This window comes from Lacerta agilis, chromosome 5 (genome assembly GCF_009819535.1).
Source record: "Lacerta agilis isolate rLacAgi1 chromosome 5, rLacAgi1.pri, whole genome shotgun sequence".
Lineage (NCBI taxonomy): Eukaryota > Metazoa > Chordata > Lepidosauria > Squamata > Lacertidae > Lacerta > Lacerta agilis.
In genome coordinates, this window is record NC_046316.1 from 18,093,848 (window position 1) to 18,110,048 (window position 16,201).

Here is a 16,201-nt window from a genome sequence, read left to right on the forward strand (position 1 = left end):
TCTCACACCAACAGGATTTTCCATCTTCTCGCAGTTGCATAGACACTGTACTTTGCTTCTCAAAGATCTCCTCAAGTTCCCTACCAAGGTTTTCTTCCAGTTTAACAAAGTTCTCAAGAGTCTTTCCTGTGGGATATAACTTTTCCTCGACATCCTGGTTCAACAGGTTTAATTTCTGATTTAGCAGTTCTAACTTCAAAAGAATAATCCTTTGTTCATGGGTCAGTCCTGAGTCTAGAGCCAGTTTAAAAACGAAACCAAGCATGGTAGAAGTGGGCATAGGGTATCAAGTTTCAGTATTTTTCCATCTTTAACCATAAGTTTCAGCCGCCATTTTCCCCCGGAGTCAGGGTGAAAAGATTGCATTCCAACAACTTCCAGAAGAGATATTTCAAACAACTTAATTCCCCTAAAAGGGATTCAGCCAGTCTCACTTGTCAACAGAAAAACTCCATCGAAACTTTGTATCCACTGCTGCAGCAGCAGTCACAGTCAGAAACAATGTTATTTTCTTCTTTAAACAAAGGGAGGAACGGGCTTCTTTTTTAACGTACCTCCCGGAGCGCCAAATGTCAAAAAATTTAGATCCAATTATTTCCGTACTCACGGCCTGCGGGTTTCTTCTTTTTTCTTCCAAATCAGGTAGAACGAACTCGCTCAGTGCAGGTGGCGGCCGCCGCTTCACCAGCCTGGTTGGGGCATACCCCCACAGCCCGGCGCCGTTGTCCCTTCACTCCCGCGCCCCTTTTACAAAGGGAATGGGAGAAGGGTTCAGTGCCATAGTGGGCTCGCTGGAGAGCCCATGCCACGGGACGCTCGACCCGCGGTTTTGCGGAGCCCGCTGTGCGGTAGCGGAGCTCCTACCCCCAAGGCTGGCCAGGGTCGTTTCGCTGCCGAAACGACCCTCAGCCGCCCGCAATGGCGTCCTCGCCGGAAGTCCCCCCTCTGCCCATGTCTGAGACTGTTGGTTGCCTGGCCTCCCATTCCCCCGAGCTCACTCATTGCTCAGCACAAGACTGAGACAAAGGATCACTATTTTGCAGAGCTGTTAATGGAAACTAGACCACTCAGCATTAGGGTGGCAGGACGGGGGAAAATGAATTTAATCAGAATTTACCGGTAATCAGAGCTACTAATAACTGAGCCCAATTTTATGTTAATAGTTTTGCTTTGATTCCATTTTTGGGACTAGACTGTGATAGAGGGAACAAGGAAATCAAAACATGACTAGAGAAAAAAAACCACAAAAACTCGAAGGCATTCCACGTGCAGGAGAAAATATAGAGCTCTAGTCCTCTCACAGATGTTTTACAACTTGTTCTTATCCCAAAACTCACTCTCCCACAGCTCAGTGTTGCTGATATGCTATTTCATTTTGGTAGTAATGGAAAGCTGGCGTGCATTTAGTATTTAGTGTTTTGACTGTATTTGATATTCACCATGCAATGTTGTTTATTATCTTACATCATATGGCTTTATTTGCATGGTGGATTTTGAAGTAAGATGTCACGTTCAGAACAAATTCAAACGTTGAGTGCAAAATTTACTTCAAAACTGAGCAGTGAAATTGGGAGTGTCTGGGAATTTAACACGTGCTTACAAAAATAGATGTATGTGGCGATCACACAGGGTCCCCGGACCTTTCACAGTCTATTGATCCCTGTGCCACCACAGCGCTTCACTGCCACCAACCAGGATCCCCCCCTCCCCGGTAATCACTGTCACAGTCAGGGTTTGGAATTGAACAAAATAATAAGTGTTTATTTTAAACATCAACAAACTTAAGATATTAGTTACATTGGTATATATTTATTCTTATCTCAGCCCTGTCTTGATCCTACGCTCACCACTATACCTCACCACCAACCCTCACAATCACCAACCACCAACCAACCGTCTCGGTCAACTGCCTGTAACCAACTGCCTGTAACCAACTGACTAACTCCCTCCTTCTATGCTGGGTTTCAAAGCCCCTAAGCTCCTCCTCTGGCTTTTCATTGGTCAGCCTATCACACAGTCAATTAACCCTTTTCTTACTCCTGCACATTCATATGTTCCCCAGGAATGGGCAAACGCCACAATGTATTACAACGCCCCCTCCCCCGTTTCTTCTATTCAGCACGATACAAAAATGTGTGGCATTATTGCATTTGTCTACCACATGAGCAGCTATGTTGCATAGTGTCTGGGGAAAAAAAACCTACTTATTGTTTAGCCAAGTTCTTTAGTGCAACATGGTTACCAGATCATGGAAGCACCCCAGAGAGCTGCCCGTCCAGCTCTGTGAATGTAGGGGTGTACAAATGCTTTTGAAATGTGCAGCAGCTTTTGAACCCTTGCAAAGGTTTCACAAAGAAGTCTGCAAAGTAACACGGGAGTCTGCTTTCCCCCAGCACTCCCCTGCAAACCCCACAAAACAACTGCCCATGTGCAGTCTCTTGGATAAAGCCCAAGTAGTCCTTAAGAAGTTGCTTTATTACAGGAAAAAAAGAAACATGCATTCCAAACTACCTGAAATATAAACCCACCGAACAACAATGAATAAGCCTAATAGCGAAGTGTGTCTAATATATAAAATTAAAGTGGAGCCCATCTATCCTGCTATAGAAAAAGAGAAAATTACTGGAACTGGATAAACTACAGTTAGGAAAGTTCACCCAGTTGTATTAGCCTCCGCCCTTTGTAAATGCGGGTCAGATTTTCAAACACCATCCACCAATTGAAACAAAAATTGGAGTCATGCCCTCTCTGACCAGCTTGTCAAAGCTTTAAGAAATTCTGCTGAACTATGCAGGCCTTTGCCAGACTCAAAAGTAATCATATGTACTACAAGGGCACCAAGGGACACGAATAGACAAACTGAGAAAGTGTTCCGTGTGGCTCAGGTGTCAGGCTGGAAGATGAAACCACAATGCCCTTTAAAACATTAGTCTGGGGTGGTGGGAGGCGCAGTGCTGTAGGTCCATCCCACAATGCTAGTTTAATGTTTACAGAACTGTAATCATGCTGACTGAGTCTTTCTTGTGGAGTTGGTCGCAGAGTGGAGGAGAGACAAACGGATTAGTAGAAAACGCAGCGTTGGAGAACGAACTCTTACGCTGAAAATAAATGACATGCCCCTCAAACACTTTGTAGACAAAGCCCAGGGATGTTGCTGCGTGCTTGTAGTTCCTCTACCTCATGCCAAAGATCGCTGCCTGAATGCCTTCCTGCCTCCCTGTCTAAAAAACAAAACCAGAATATAAAAACGTAAACACAGACAAATCGAACAAAAGACAGCGTATCACATCTACCAACAATAATTTAGGTCCATTATAGCCACATAGTATATATAATGTTCAGAGCTCATTGTCTCACATTTTCATCTAGTTCTGTTATGTTCCAGGATCTAAAAATAAAAACACATTTCCCAAGGAATTTCTGTATGTATTGGTGAAGGCTCATTACTGCTGTGCACAGTAGTATACTTAGGTAATTTTAGACTCAGCCTAAACTTAATGGTCTTATGAGGATTCCCCTTGTTAGAAGTTAATGTGTTTTGCTTCCACATGGGCTAAGCCAGCCTTGCCGCATATGCTGAATGGGGCACTGGATTTTTACCCTGAAGTCCTGCCCTGAAATCACTGCTAGCTGTATATTGCATTTGCTGGCTCCAAAGTAGCCCATCCTGCATTGGCTGAAAGCTACAACAATTGAAGAATGAAAGTAGAATGTTTAATCATTCTAGACCTTCGGGTATGGGATGGTATATAAATTCAATAAATAACAACAACAACAACAACAACAACAATGCCAAATTCTATTGTGCCAGAGGGAGCCCACACCTCCCTTGTGTATAGATGTTGTGTGTGCTTCATTCAATAATGCCAGCCTGTCTAGTGTGGTCTGAAAAAGAGGCACAGGTACACCTGGTGAGAGGAGTGGTCCATGAGATGATAACGGTTGATGATACCTTCCTACACTGCTTGTCCTGCCTTTCTTCTTTGCACTGCCATGTTCATGTCCTGCACTGTATGCAGTCCTTCCGCCTAGTACTTTTTAACAGCTGAGCTTTACTGAACACATGTGACAGTATGTTGCCTTCCCCAGGTGTGATGGCATCTTCCACTTGGCCAAAGAGAATCTCAAAGCAATAGCTTCTGAGCTCTTCCTAATGACTGACCAACTGACCATCAGAAATCAGAATGTGGTTCTGGGCATCCTCCTAGCCCAGGCACTTCCTCCTGCTTTCATTTTCTTCATTGCCATTGAGGAAAGCATACCCTTCTGGCTTCAGCAAAGAAAATGAGTTGCCTCGATTCTGTCGTTAAAGAAGACTTCAGCCATATGTTGAGGGCGGCTCATGTGATGGAGGAAGGTGCTTTTTCGGATGTTGGCTTGCACTTTTCTCCTGTTCATTGAGGCTAAAGTAGTCTGATTTCCCATTCAAGGCGCTCAACTGTAAACCCTGACCTTAGCAGACAACCAGCCATGGAAGCGATGTGGGCTCTGTTTGGTGCCAGAGCTGTATCTCACACAGGCACGATGCTGTAGTGCCCCCCACCATTATATCAGCAATGGAGTGACAAAACGGGTTCTCCACTCATGGAGAGCACGTGTTGCGGAAGGGTTAACAAGACAACACCAAATGATTGCTGGGAGGGTTAGTTTGGATGCCCACAGTTGGGATTGGGCTCTTTAGGTTGCTGGGGGAAAAGGTATGTTGCAAGTTAATGATTAACAGCCATAGCCATTTAAATTCCTGCACGCAGCTTGCACTTTCACTTTGGCTGCGTGCAACGGATCTCCTGCCCGCCCTCCCTGTTTTCAGGGCCTTTTTTGTGATTGACATTGCTATGCCTGTCATGGGGTCATCTGCTTTGGAGCAGGGGCCTGGTAGGAATTTTGTCCATTTGGCTGATTGGCTGGTGCCATTTGTTCTTTGCTTACTGCGTAGCAAATTGTCACAACTTGTAAGGTTGCGGTTAGGCATTGGTTAAATTGGTTGGGCAGGGGTAAGGAATTGGCTGTGCCTGCCCCTACAAATGCTGCTGCTGCGAGGGTATTCCGTTAAAGGAATCCAGGGGCTCGACATGCTTTTGTCTGTACCCCCGCAAGGGGCTAGGGCCATGCAAGAGCCCCTGGGAGCATGGAGGAGAGGTGAGTGTCTGGCACTCAGCTCTATCCTCTCTCAGGAAGTGTTTACCCTTACTGACTTCGCTAGATGGCTAGCGGATGTCAGTTCTGTCCCAGGGCGGGGGACAGATAGTCGGAACCAATGCCTAAGCAACCACTCACATTGGCTGTATTTAAATAAAAAGTTGTGGCCAAAAATAATGCCAAAAACCTTAAACTTAAATTGATGTGTGAAGTGTGAATTATTGGGGGATTGTCTTGGGACCTCGACACGCAAAACTGAGCCTGATGGCCTCCTCTCCCTTCCCAGTTCCCAGATGTAGAGTGGCTCCTCCTCGGCTTAATTATTCAGGGATGCAGCAGAGCATCTCTGGCGCTTGCTCCAAATTAACATGGCAACCACACTTGCCACTCATGCCATGCCAATGTCTCCCCTGAGTGTGAGCTGCCTTCCTTTCACCCCTCCAATTCTTTTTCACCTGTAAAACTGAGTACTGCTGCTCCCACTGCTGCTCTGACCATTCCAAGCTCACGTGACAGTGAGGTATTTTATTTCCACTTCTGTTTTTGTGCTGATACACCAACAAATCCCAAAATTATATACGGTATACAGTATGGCTGATTTCCAAAATGCCAAAAGGAAGGATCTGTTTTCAGCCACAACCAGATAAAACTCAGGGAACAAACTGTGCTATTACAAAGACTAAGGCCTCAGATGCAAACTCTAGATAATATTTTAGAGACTAAGACCTTAAAAGACGCCTGCTTCTTGGGAGGAAAGCAATGACAAACCTAGACAGCATCTTAAAAAGCAGAGACGTCACCTTGCCGACAAAGGTCCGTATAGTTAAAGCTATGGTTTTCCCAGTAGTGATGTATGTAAGTGAGAGCTGGACCATAAAGAAGACTGATCGCCGAAGAATTGATGCTTTTGAATTATGGTGCTGGAGGAGACTCTTGAGAGTCCTATGGACTGCAAGAAGATCAAACCTATCCATTCTCAAGGAAATCGGCCCTGAGTGCTCACTAGAAGGACAGATCCTGAAGTTGAGGCTCCAGTACTTTGGCCACCTCATGAGAAGAGAAGACTCCCTAGAAAAGACCCTGATGTTGGGAAAGATGGAGGGCACAAGGAGAAGGGGACGACAGAGAATGAGATGGTTGGACAGTGTTCTTGAAGCTACCAACATGAGTTTGGCCAAACTGCGGGAGGCAGTGGAGGATAGGGCTGCCTGGCGTGCTCTGGTCCATGGGGTCACGAAGAGTTGGACACGACTGAACGACTGAACAACAACAACAAAGACCTAAACCACATTTCTAATGGCTGTCATATTCGTATTGTTTATTGTCATATTCAGTTGTTAATTCAAACTTAATTCTATTGTGTTTTATGTTCACTTAGTACGGTATGTGAATTTGGTCTGGGACCGTAATTAATTTCATTCATACAACCAGATAACTTTAACCATATCAAATTATTGTGGATTTGAAGGCACTGCAATCTTAAGCACACTCAGTAGGGAGCAAGTCCAGTAGAATCCCATGGAACTTATGCCTCAGAAAACATACGTAGTATCTTTCTAGTAGGCTGAATCCCTATAACAGGAAGGTGCTACTCACTTTGGCTTACATGGTGGGTTTGTAATTGGGAATATTGTGGTACATTAGTTCACTTACAATATTGACACTCATCCTTTCACAACCACATACCCTGCAAGTGTCCTGGAAAAACCAGGACATTCCATTTTTTTTATCATGAAAGAATGGCAGCCATTTTAGCTGGCCTGATATGACACGATTTTGTGGCATGCTTTCCCCCATAAAAAGTGTTTTTCGGGTTGCGATCCTGCATGGCATACCCAAAATGTGTGTTTTTGGGCACTATGCCTGGAAAAGCACTTTTTCCGGGGGGGGGGGGGGAGAGAGAGAGAGAGAGAGAGAGACCACGGCGCATAACTGCACAAGATCATGGCAACCAAGATGGTTGCCGTTCTCTCGTGATAAAAATGGGAAGATGGTGCCCAGAAAGATGGCATCCTGGATTTTGTCTTCAAGGTGCTGGAGGGTATGCAGTCACATTTTCCAAGGCAGTTTACAACAGATAAGTGGAGCCGTAGTTAGCAAGACTCTCCCTTCCCCCTATTTGAAAGCACCGTGTAGGCTGGCCATGAGAGGGCACCATAGACTTAACTATGTCCTTTGAAAGGGAAAACGAAATAGAAAATGAAAGGAGACAAACAAACCATCCATAATTAAAGCAGGGTAGGGAGAAAGCAGGGTTTAGGTATTTCATTTTTAAGAATTGACAGTAGTGTTTGGGTAGATCGGAGGCAGGGAAGATTTGTTTGGGTGAGTGTTCCCTTGCATTTTCTTTTCTCATTGACGCTTCCCTGCGTGGGAAGACAGCCACAAATAAAACATTATCGCCCTCACCCCTTCTCAGGCTGTCAGTTTGCTTCTCCTGCTGCTTGATCCCAGATTCCATGGTCTATGGTGACACAACTATTACGTTTCCAAGGTTCACAAAATAATAAATGCTGTGCACCTCTAATATGTCACATGCAAACAGTATTTATGGGTGCATAATCAAGAGATAATATGACTTTTGTTATTCCTTAACACACTTTGGCTAGCCTGGTTGACACAGGCTTATAATTTGAAATTTAATTAGATAGAAGCTTGTGTTTTCCCTCCCTTTCTCATGGAATCATAGAATTGTAGAGTTGGAAGAGATTGCGAGGGTCATCCAGTCCAGCCCCCTGCATTGCAGGTATCTCAACATGAGGTCTCCCATCCAATTTGAAACCGTACCAGACCCTGCTTCGCTTTGCAAATGTGCTAGCAGTTTTATTGCTGCACTTTCATACTCAGAGTGTACATTTTATGAGAGCCCATTTCTGTTTTACATTTTGCCTGCTTTTTTCCTGGCCACATGTTGGAAGCCCTTTGTGGGAAAAATCTGGGCGGGACATTAGTATACTTGAGAGAGATGTGAAGCTTTATACTAAATTGTATGCAACAGCTTTTTGGCCATGGTAGGAAAGCCTGGGAACCAGAATTCACTAGATGCTTGTGCTGTAGTGATCAGGCACCCCACCCCATCTGAACCTAGCTGTGCATTAGGGTTTATTCGCCACCCACCTGTTTCCACCTGCAAGGAACTCTTTCCACCTTGTCTATTAAGGAACCCCTGTGAGCTGCAGAGGATCGTGGGACCTATTATTTCACCTGAACAGCTCTGGTTCTGGGTGTGAGTGGGTTCTCAGGTGGGCCTCCCACCTTGGTGCCCCTTTCCTTACCTAGTAGTGGCAGGTAGGAGCAACAGCTGTCATGTTCCAAGGGCTGAAATGATGGCAGCACTCCATGATGAACCTTTCTGAAGGCGGTACTCAACTAAGTTTTATGCAAAGTGGACCCATTGAAATTAATGGCCATGGCTACATTAAGTCTACTAATTTCAATGGGTTTGCACTGAGTAAAACTGAGTGGAATGCCACCCTATATCCACCAACACTGCTGGTGCCACTTTGCCCACCTGGCTTTCTAAAGCCAATCTCTTTATCTGGTAGGTGGGTGGTTCTTTGCTAGAGAGAGCACTGAGAAAAATTGCTCAGAGTATTTTATTGTTTCAAATAGTGATGCATTTAGAAGTACATACTTCTTCAAGGTTAGCAATGGCTTGGAAGCTACATAAAGATGGTAGAGTATTTTTCTTTGGACTACACTGTTTATATAAATTGAGTGTATCTATTTAAATAGAGTTCTCTTATTTAAATGAAAAGTTCTCATGTACATTCCTCACCACCCAGGTTATTTTATTTATTAAATTTATATACCGCTGCTTCATCCAAGGGTCACAGGGTGTTTTACAATTGCTGTTGCTGATACTGCAACTGATGCCACTGATAAATTGGGTAGAGGGCTGGTGGGCCACTCCAGAAAATTTTGAAGGCCATTTCCCTACCCCTGATGTAGGGTGCAGAATTCAAACTGATCAGAGACCAAACTGGCATAATTAGCACTAGTTAAGTCAGAACTACTCACCCACTTCTTTGTTCCTTTTTGTTTCTCAGAATTCTGGTTAGAATGATTGCTCACTGTCAGTAAATATTTGATTTGCATTACCCTACAGTCCAGGCATAGGCAAACTCGGCCCTCCAGATGTTTTGAGATTACAGTTCCCATCATCCCTGACCACTGGTCTTGTTAGCTAGGGATGATGGGAGTTGTAGTCCCAAAAGATCTGGAGGGCCGAGTTTGCCTATGTCCGCTATAGTCAGTATTCTGATGTCATCATATCATAGTTCAATATGTAAAACCACCACCCTTTCTGTATGATATGTGATTGGTTCTACCATGTGATTTAAAAAAATAAATTTATTTACTCATCCTCAGTGATGTCCTGTTTGCAAGCTTCCCATTGGCATCTGATTCACCCCTTTCAGAACAGGATATGTCGGTGTGATAACATAATGATATCCATCTGGTATCTAGTACCTGAGTGACTTGTACACCCCACGATAAACATAGAACCTAATGAGAACTGTTGCCTAAGAATGACACCAAGAGGTATCAATTCAAACATCAACCATTTCAGAAGGTTTGATAAAGGTTTCAGCCCTCCCCCCCCACCTGCAAAAAGAGCAAGCTTTAAGAAGGAAAGCCTCTGAAAATCCGGAATTCTGAAAATTCAGTGCCATAGCTAGCATAACTGCCTAATTCCCTAAAATGGCAAAACATTGCAATATGTGGGGTTAAAATTTTAATACAGATCACTAATTGTAAATACAGCAGTGGTAGCAACTCCAGGCCAATTAATCCAGAATGAAATGTCATGATCTTGTATATGTCATGGCACTTGGTCCAGGATTAAGGTTTTTATTTCTTCCAGCCTAACATTCTCTCTATTTAAGAAGGTCTCCCCTCCATCTTCCTTTCCATATATGCAGTGCATATAAATGTCACAGCCGAGGTGGGGTTTGGCTATGTCAGTGATGGCGAACCCGTGGCACGCGTGCCACAGCTGGCACGCAGAGCTCTCTCTGCCGGCACGCCAGGGGCGGGGAAATGGTGGGGGCGCCGCTGCGCTGCGCTGCACCGTGCAGCGCCCGTGGCCCGCCTGCGCCCGTCCACTTCTCCAGCTGGCCGGCGGCCCGCCCTCCGGAGGCTGAGGGCGCTGCTGCTGTGCTCATGCGTCGTGCCTCGTTTCTGCCAGCGCAGGCGCAGCAGCAGACAGCAGCAGTTTCCCTCCTTGGCGCCTGTCCCAGTGGTGTTGGGCTGCTGCTGCTGGCTGCTGCTGCGGATTCGACGCGAGCGACGAGGACGAGGTAACGGCAGCGACGAGGTTTCCCAGCAGCGGTGCTTGAAGCGAGGAGGAGGAGGAGGAGGAGGACTAGTCTCGCCCACGGGAGCGCTTGGCATCCCCAGCCTCACCTGCTGTGCCCCGGGACACACTGTGCCCGGCGGCTGCTGCGCTCCGCTCTCCAGAAGCCCCCGACCGGCCCCGCAAGAGTGTTTCCTTGGCTTCTCTCCTGGGAAGAAGCTGCCTGCCCACTTGTCGCTTTTGCCTGCCGCTTTCCAAACTCTCCTTCCACCCCACCCCCTCACCGTAGCGGCTTTTGCACGGGGATCAGGAGGGAGGCTAGCCGGCAAGGGCTCCTGCAAGAAGCGTGCAGGGCGCTCCCTTTCACAGCCAAAACCCGGGGATTCCTTGATTCCTTGCTGACAGCCTGAGGGGAGACAAGGATTAAGGTTTTCTCCGGGGGGGGGGGGGGAAGCAGGAGCAATCAACAGAATAAATGCCTTTAATGCAATGGCCATACATTTCTTTTTCTCTCCCCAAACGCCCTATTTTGGTCTTGTTTGGGTATGGAGCTGCTGCTGAGAGCTTTGCACAAAGAATGGCGCAAACGGAGACCCCATAAAGGAGAATCGTGTTGAGAATCGTGTTGTTCCTTAAAAAAACAGTGATTGTGCTGGGATCGCTCTACAGAACATCTATATGTCTGTTTTAATGGCTGAGGAGGGGTTGTTCGGTAGAGAGAAGGGTGGCTGCAGTTCAAGGAAAAGGGATTTCCAGCCACTGTTTGGGCTCAGGCCCCATTTCAAAATAAAAGCAAAGGAAGCCCATGCAGGCAAGCCCCCCCCAATGTATTGTGTGGGTCTCCCTTTCCCCTGACTTGTGTGATTAATCTTAGGCACTACTGCCGAGATCTTGTTCTCTTCTTTAATGGCAAGGGAGAAGGAAGCAAGTGTTAAAAACAACAGTAACAGGGAAAGCCAATACAGCTCTACTCAAAAGTAAGCCCCATTAACATCAGTGGGACTTGCTCCCAGGTAAGGATTGCAGCCTAAAGAACCTAGGGTGCTTTTAAAAAAGTGTGTTTTAATATACTGTCATTAACATGGCATTTTATTTTTAAGCTTCAAGTGATTTTTTTCCTTTGAAAACTCTTCTGACTTTTGCATCTAAAACAGAAGTTACATACACCCAAGGCTGTATTCAGAGCTTAGTCATCCGAAAGCAGAGAATTTGATTCTAAAAGAATAGTGTGGCTTGAGAACATTAACCCCCCCCCAAAAAAAACCACCACCACCTTGAAGGATTGTATTTGCTATTTTCAATACTATTCTTGGAGTGAATGATTCCCTGACTCCCAGTGGCTCAGAGGGGCAGGGAAACCTGGTATATACCAGCCCCACACGTCAGCCTTCAGGTGTTGTTCTGGCATATAATCATTATTACAAGTTGAGTATCCCTTTGTCTAAAATACATGCACATGTAGAGTTTATGTTTTTTTAAATAAAAAACTGTAACATTGAAAACTTTGTTATTGTGTTTTACTTTTAAGATTGCAGATGTCTGGACAACTGTAGGAGTTTTTTCTAACTAAAAACCTCGATATTCAGGTTTAATTGCAGTGTTGGCACTTTGAAATAAAAAAGTTGGTTTTCCGCTGCAGTTTGGGCACTCGGGCTCAAAAAGGTTCGCCATCACTGGGCTATGTCATAAACTCTGAATAAAATTCTTTTTGTGCTGCTTCAGCATTCTTGCGTTTTAGCCAGAGAGCTGTTTAGTTTAGAGAAAGGAAGTTATGTGATAATATAAAATCAAGGTGAACGAATAAGGTAGATTACCAGTTAAAGCAGTGCTTCTTAACCTTTTATTGGCTCACGGGAACCTTTGGGAATCTGATGAAAGCTATGGACCCCAGAATCCACCCCCAATACAATTTTCAAAGCAATTGGAAGGAAATAGAATGCACCTGTCTGTCTGTTGGTCTATCTATATCTCAAGGTTAAAGGCAACTGCACATCAGATACTAACCTTTTGCTGGGTGGACGATCTGGAGATGTGAGGACAAAAGTACATTGGCAACTCAAGTACCTTGCTGCGTAAGGAGTTGTCATAAAAGTCAGTACAATCAATTGGTTAGGGCATTGACCTGACGTCCAGAAGTGTCATCTTGTATAAGTTATTTTCCCTAATCATCAGCTGTGCTCATCTGTAAAATGGGAATTGAGGTGTTCTTCTTCATGGGCTTGTTATGGAAATTAAATGAAAAAAATACTATATTTTTCTCCTACTTTTCAGACAATGACAGTCTCTCAAAATGACTCTCATCAATTGAAAGAGAGAGAGAAGGGTACTGCCCAAGGGTTATATAAAGAGACACAAAGGAAGAGAAGAGGTAGAGGAGAGTGGTCAGTCTTTCAAGGCCAGAACAAAATGGTGAATTACATGGGAGTTAATGTCCAGTTGCATCCAGGCTGAATTTCCCTTGTGATGTTCTTGCTTGAATAGCAGTTGGTGGCTTTAATAGCAGTTGGTTGCTGTTCCAGAGGTGGGCAACTGGCAGTTGGAGTCAAGTGTTGTTGGAATCAAGACAGCTCCTCCCAATGAATGGGGTCAGGTTGCCATGGTATCTGTAAGCTGGATGGCAGGAGCAGACTTCCAAGGATTCCTTGGCTAAAGGCAGAGGTCATAGTATGCTATCTTCTTCTTCTTCTTCTTCTTCTTCTTCTTCTTCTTCTTCTTCTTCTTCTTCTTCTTCTTCTTCTTCTTCTTCTTCTTCTTCTTCTTCCTCCTCCTCCTCCTCCTCCTCCTCCTCTTCCTCCTCTTTGTATATACAGAAGTCTGTATCACCAACGAATAAACTACATGAAAGTTCACAGTAGGTAGAATCTACCTGCGGTTCTACAATGGCTCCCAGGTGATCTTTAGAGAGGGGTCAGAAGCCACTTGCTCGGTGGAGTGAAGTCACATCAGTAATCTCCAGGCTGCAATGTCACTAGCACTTAGGAGAGGGGTGAGACAGCAGCAACAATGGAGCTGTGTGGGCTCCCCATTGGGAGCACTGGATTGGCACCACCAGTCTGCCCACGCAACCCCAACTTGGCCACCACTTTCCCGTTTCCCCTCCCAGTAAGTGGCAGTGACACTGCTGCTGAGTGGCTACTGCTTTGGCTGTGCCCCACTGGGCAAGCTGCCCCTGCTGAGGGTCACCAATACATTGGGTTGAATCCAGACTAATTTAGTTGCACTGAGATTCCATGGATTTCAAAGCACAAGTCATAACTAAGTTGTCCTGTTGCATATAACTTAGTCTAGATCTGGCCCATTGACTTTTGGATGACTTGGAGAATATATTGGCTAGGTAGCTATTTTGTGTCTTTCAGATGCTAACCCCCCCCCACCCCCATGCTTGAAGGTCCTGTATCATAGATCTTCTCCAATGACATTTACATGCTTTACTGTCTAAGGCTGCCTAGTGGCTTCTTGCCTGATAAGAGCAAACTGACACACATACCTTCAGTTGCTATGTTACATCAACTTTCACTTGAGACAGTTGCACTTGGCTATACAACTATGCTGTGTCCAGCTTGAAGGCTGCATTGTTCACCTATATGCAACAGATCTGCTTAATAATAATAATAATATAATTTATTACAAAAGCACAATGAGTTTAGAGGATTTATACAGGCTTCTCTAACATTTGACTGTCAGAAATAAATAGGGCACCTGTACGCTATTTCCTGAATTCAATAGGTAATTTTTGTATATGGACAGAGTCCCAAGGGCTTAGCCTCCAGTCTGTGAAAGTGGTATATAAACAGCTGGTCTGATGAAACTTAATGCGCTATGCAATGATAGCGACCACGCGAATAGTAGTGCAGTCTAAACTTTTGCTCTAGAAAACGACGACAGCTCTGCTCTTATTTGAAGAAAGGGGGATTATAAAGTAAAGGCCTAGACACCAAGTTTACCAAATGCTGAGTGACAACATTAAAGCAGCAGGTAACAAGAGACCTTTAAGTCAAAGATTTGGCTGGCTATTTCAAATCAATATGTGAGCTTCATCTTTCATCCCTTCTACAGATCCCTAGGCTTGTGCAGGTCTGTTTTCTGCCCCCACTCTCTTTCAGCTTTCCTTCTTTCCTCTGAAATTGTTTTCCAGTTGTGTGCTTAGTTAATTTCAGACTCTTCATTTAATAGCCTTCATTTAATAGTCTTCATTTAATAGTCTCGGAGGGACCCCCTCCTGCTGTAATGTTTGGTGGCCCCATCCTACTCATGTTTGGTGGCCCCATCCTACTCATTTTATTGAGTGCAGCACTGGGCATCTACCCCAATGTCTTGCCCTGACAGCAGCTGTGTAGATTTTCCTTTCAATTTTCTAATCTAGGCTGCTGCAATTTTGCAGAACACTCTCTTTCCCCAGATACGCCTGCTTCTTCTGTTCATTCTTCCTGCCTTGCTTTTCTGTAGGATTAAGCAGTCCAGGCAATGATAGCTGGATACACTTCTGCCTACCTTTCCAACCTGTGACATTAGGATCGCTCATCCAATCCCTATCAGAAACTTCTGTACTGTAACCACCACAACTAACATAAAATCATTCTGTTGAATTCATCTCAGACAAGCATGTACCCCCCCCAAAAAATCAAAGGACGTGGGGAGGAGAGGGGTGAGGCAAGAAGGGAAGATGTTTCTTTCTTTTATCTTCTCTCTTTACACCCCTCCAGTTCCTGTCAATGGAGCTGGCTCTGGGAACAACCCATGGAGCTTCCCTGTTCAAGGAAGTCACCACCATTCTCTAGCAAAGAGGTTGTGGTGAGTCTACCCAAACTCCACTCCACTCAATGGAGTTGATGAGCAAGAGGAGCCAACAGGGACTTTGCTGCCCACAATCAAACTGGAACAAAGTGTACGAAAATAGACATGTGTATATGTTTGCAACTAAAAAGAAGAAAATACTCCACCAGTGGGTGTCCTCATGCTGCCAACAAGCATTAGAAGCAGAAGTCTAGTGTTCCAATCATGGGAAGTAGTAATACTGCTCTATTCTGCCTTGGTCAAACCACACCTGGAGTACTGTGTCCAGTTCTGAGTTCCATAATTTAAGAAGGATATTGACAAGCTGGAACATGTGCAGAGTAGGGTGACCAAGATGCTCAGGGATCTGCAAACCAAGCCCTATGAGGAATGGTTGAAGGAGCTGAAACCAAGCCCTATGAGGAACAGTTGAAGGGTAGTTTAGCCTAGAAAAGAGGCAACTGAGGAGATATGATTGCCATCTTCAAGTATCTGAAGGGTGTCACATGGAAGATGGAGCAAGCTTGTTTTCTCCTCTAGATAGTAGGGGCAAAACCAATGGCTTTGCATTACAAAATAGGAGACTAAACACCAGAAATAACTTTCTGACAGTAAAAGCTGTTGACAGTGGCATGGACTCCTTCAAGAGGTGGTGGAGTCTCCTTCCTTGGAGGTTTTTAAGCAGAAGTTGGATGGCCATCTGTCATGGATGCTTTAGTTGAGATCCTCGCATTACAGGACTAGATGACCCTTGGGGTCCCTTCCAGTTCTACAATTCTATGATTCTATGAAATGTACCAAAATGCCTATAATAATGTGTATTCTAGAAAAAAATCAATTTTAGAAATGCCTAATTTCAGAGAAAAATTGTTTAGAAATGTATATTTTGTCACCAAATGTAAATACAAATTTTCATGAGTTTTTTTTTAAAAAAAGAAAATAACAGATTAAAGCAGAGATGGAATAGGACACACTCTCCGAAGTCACTCC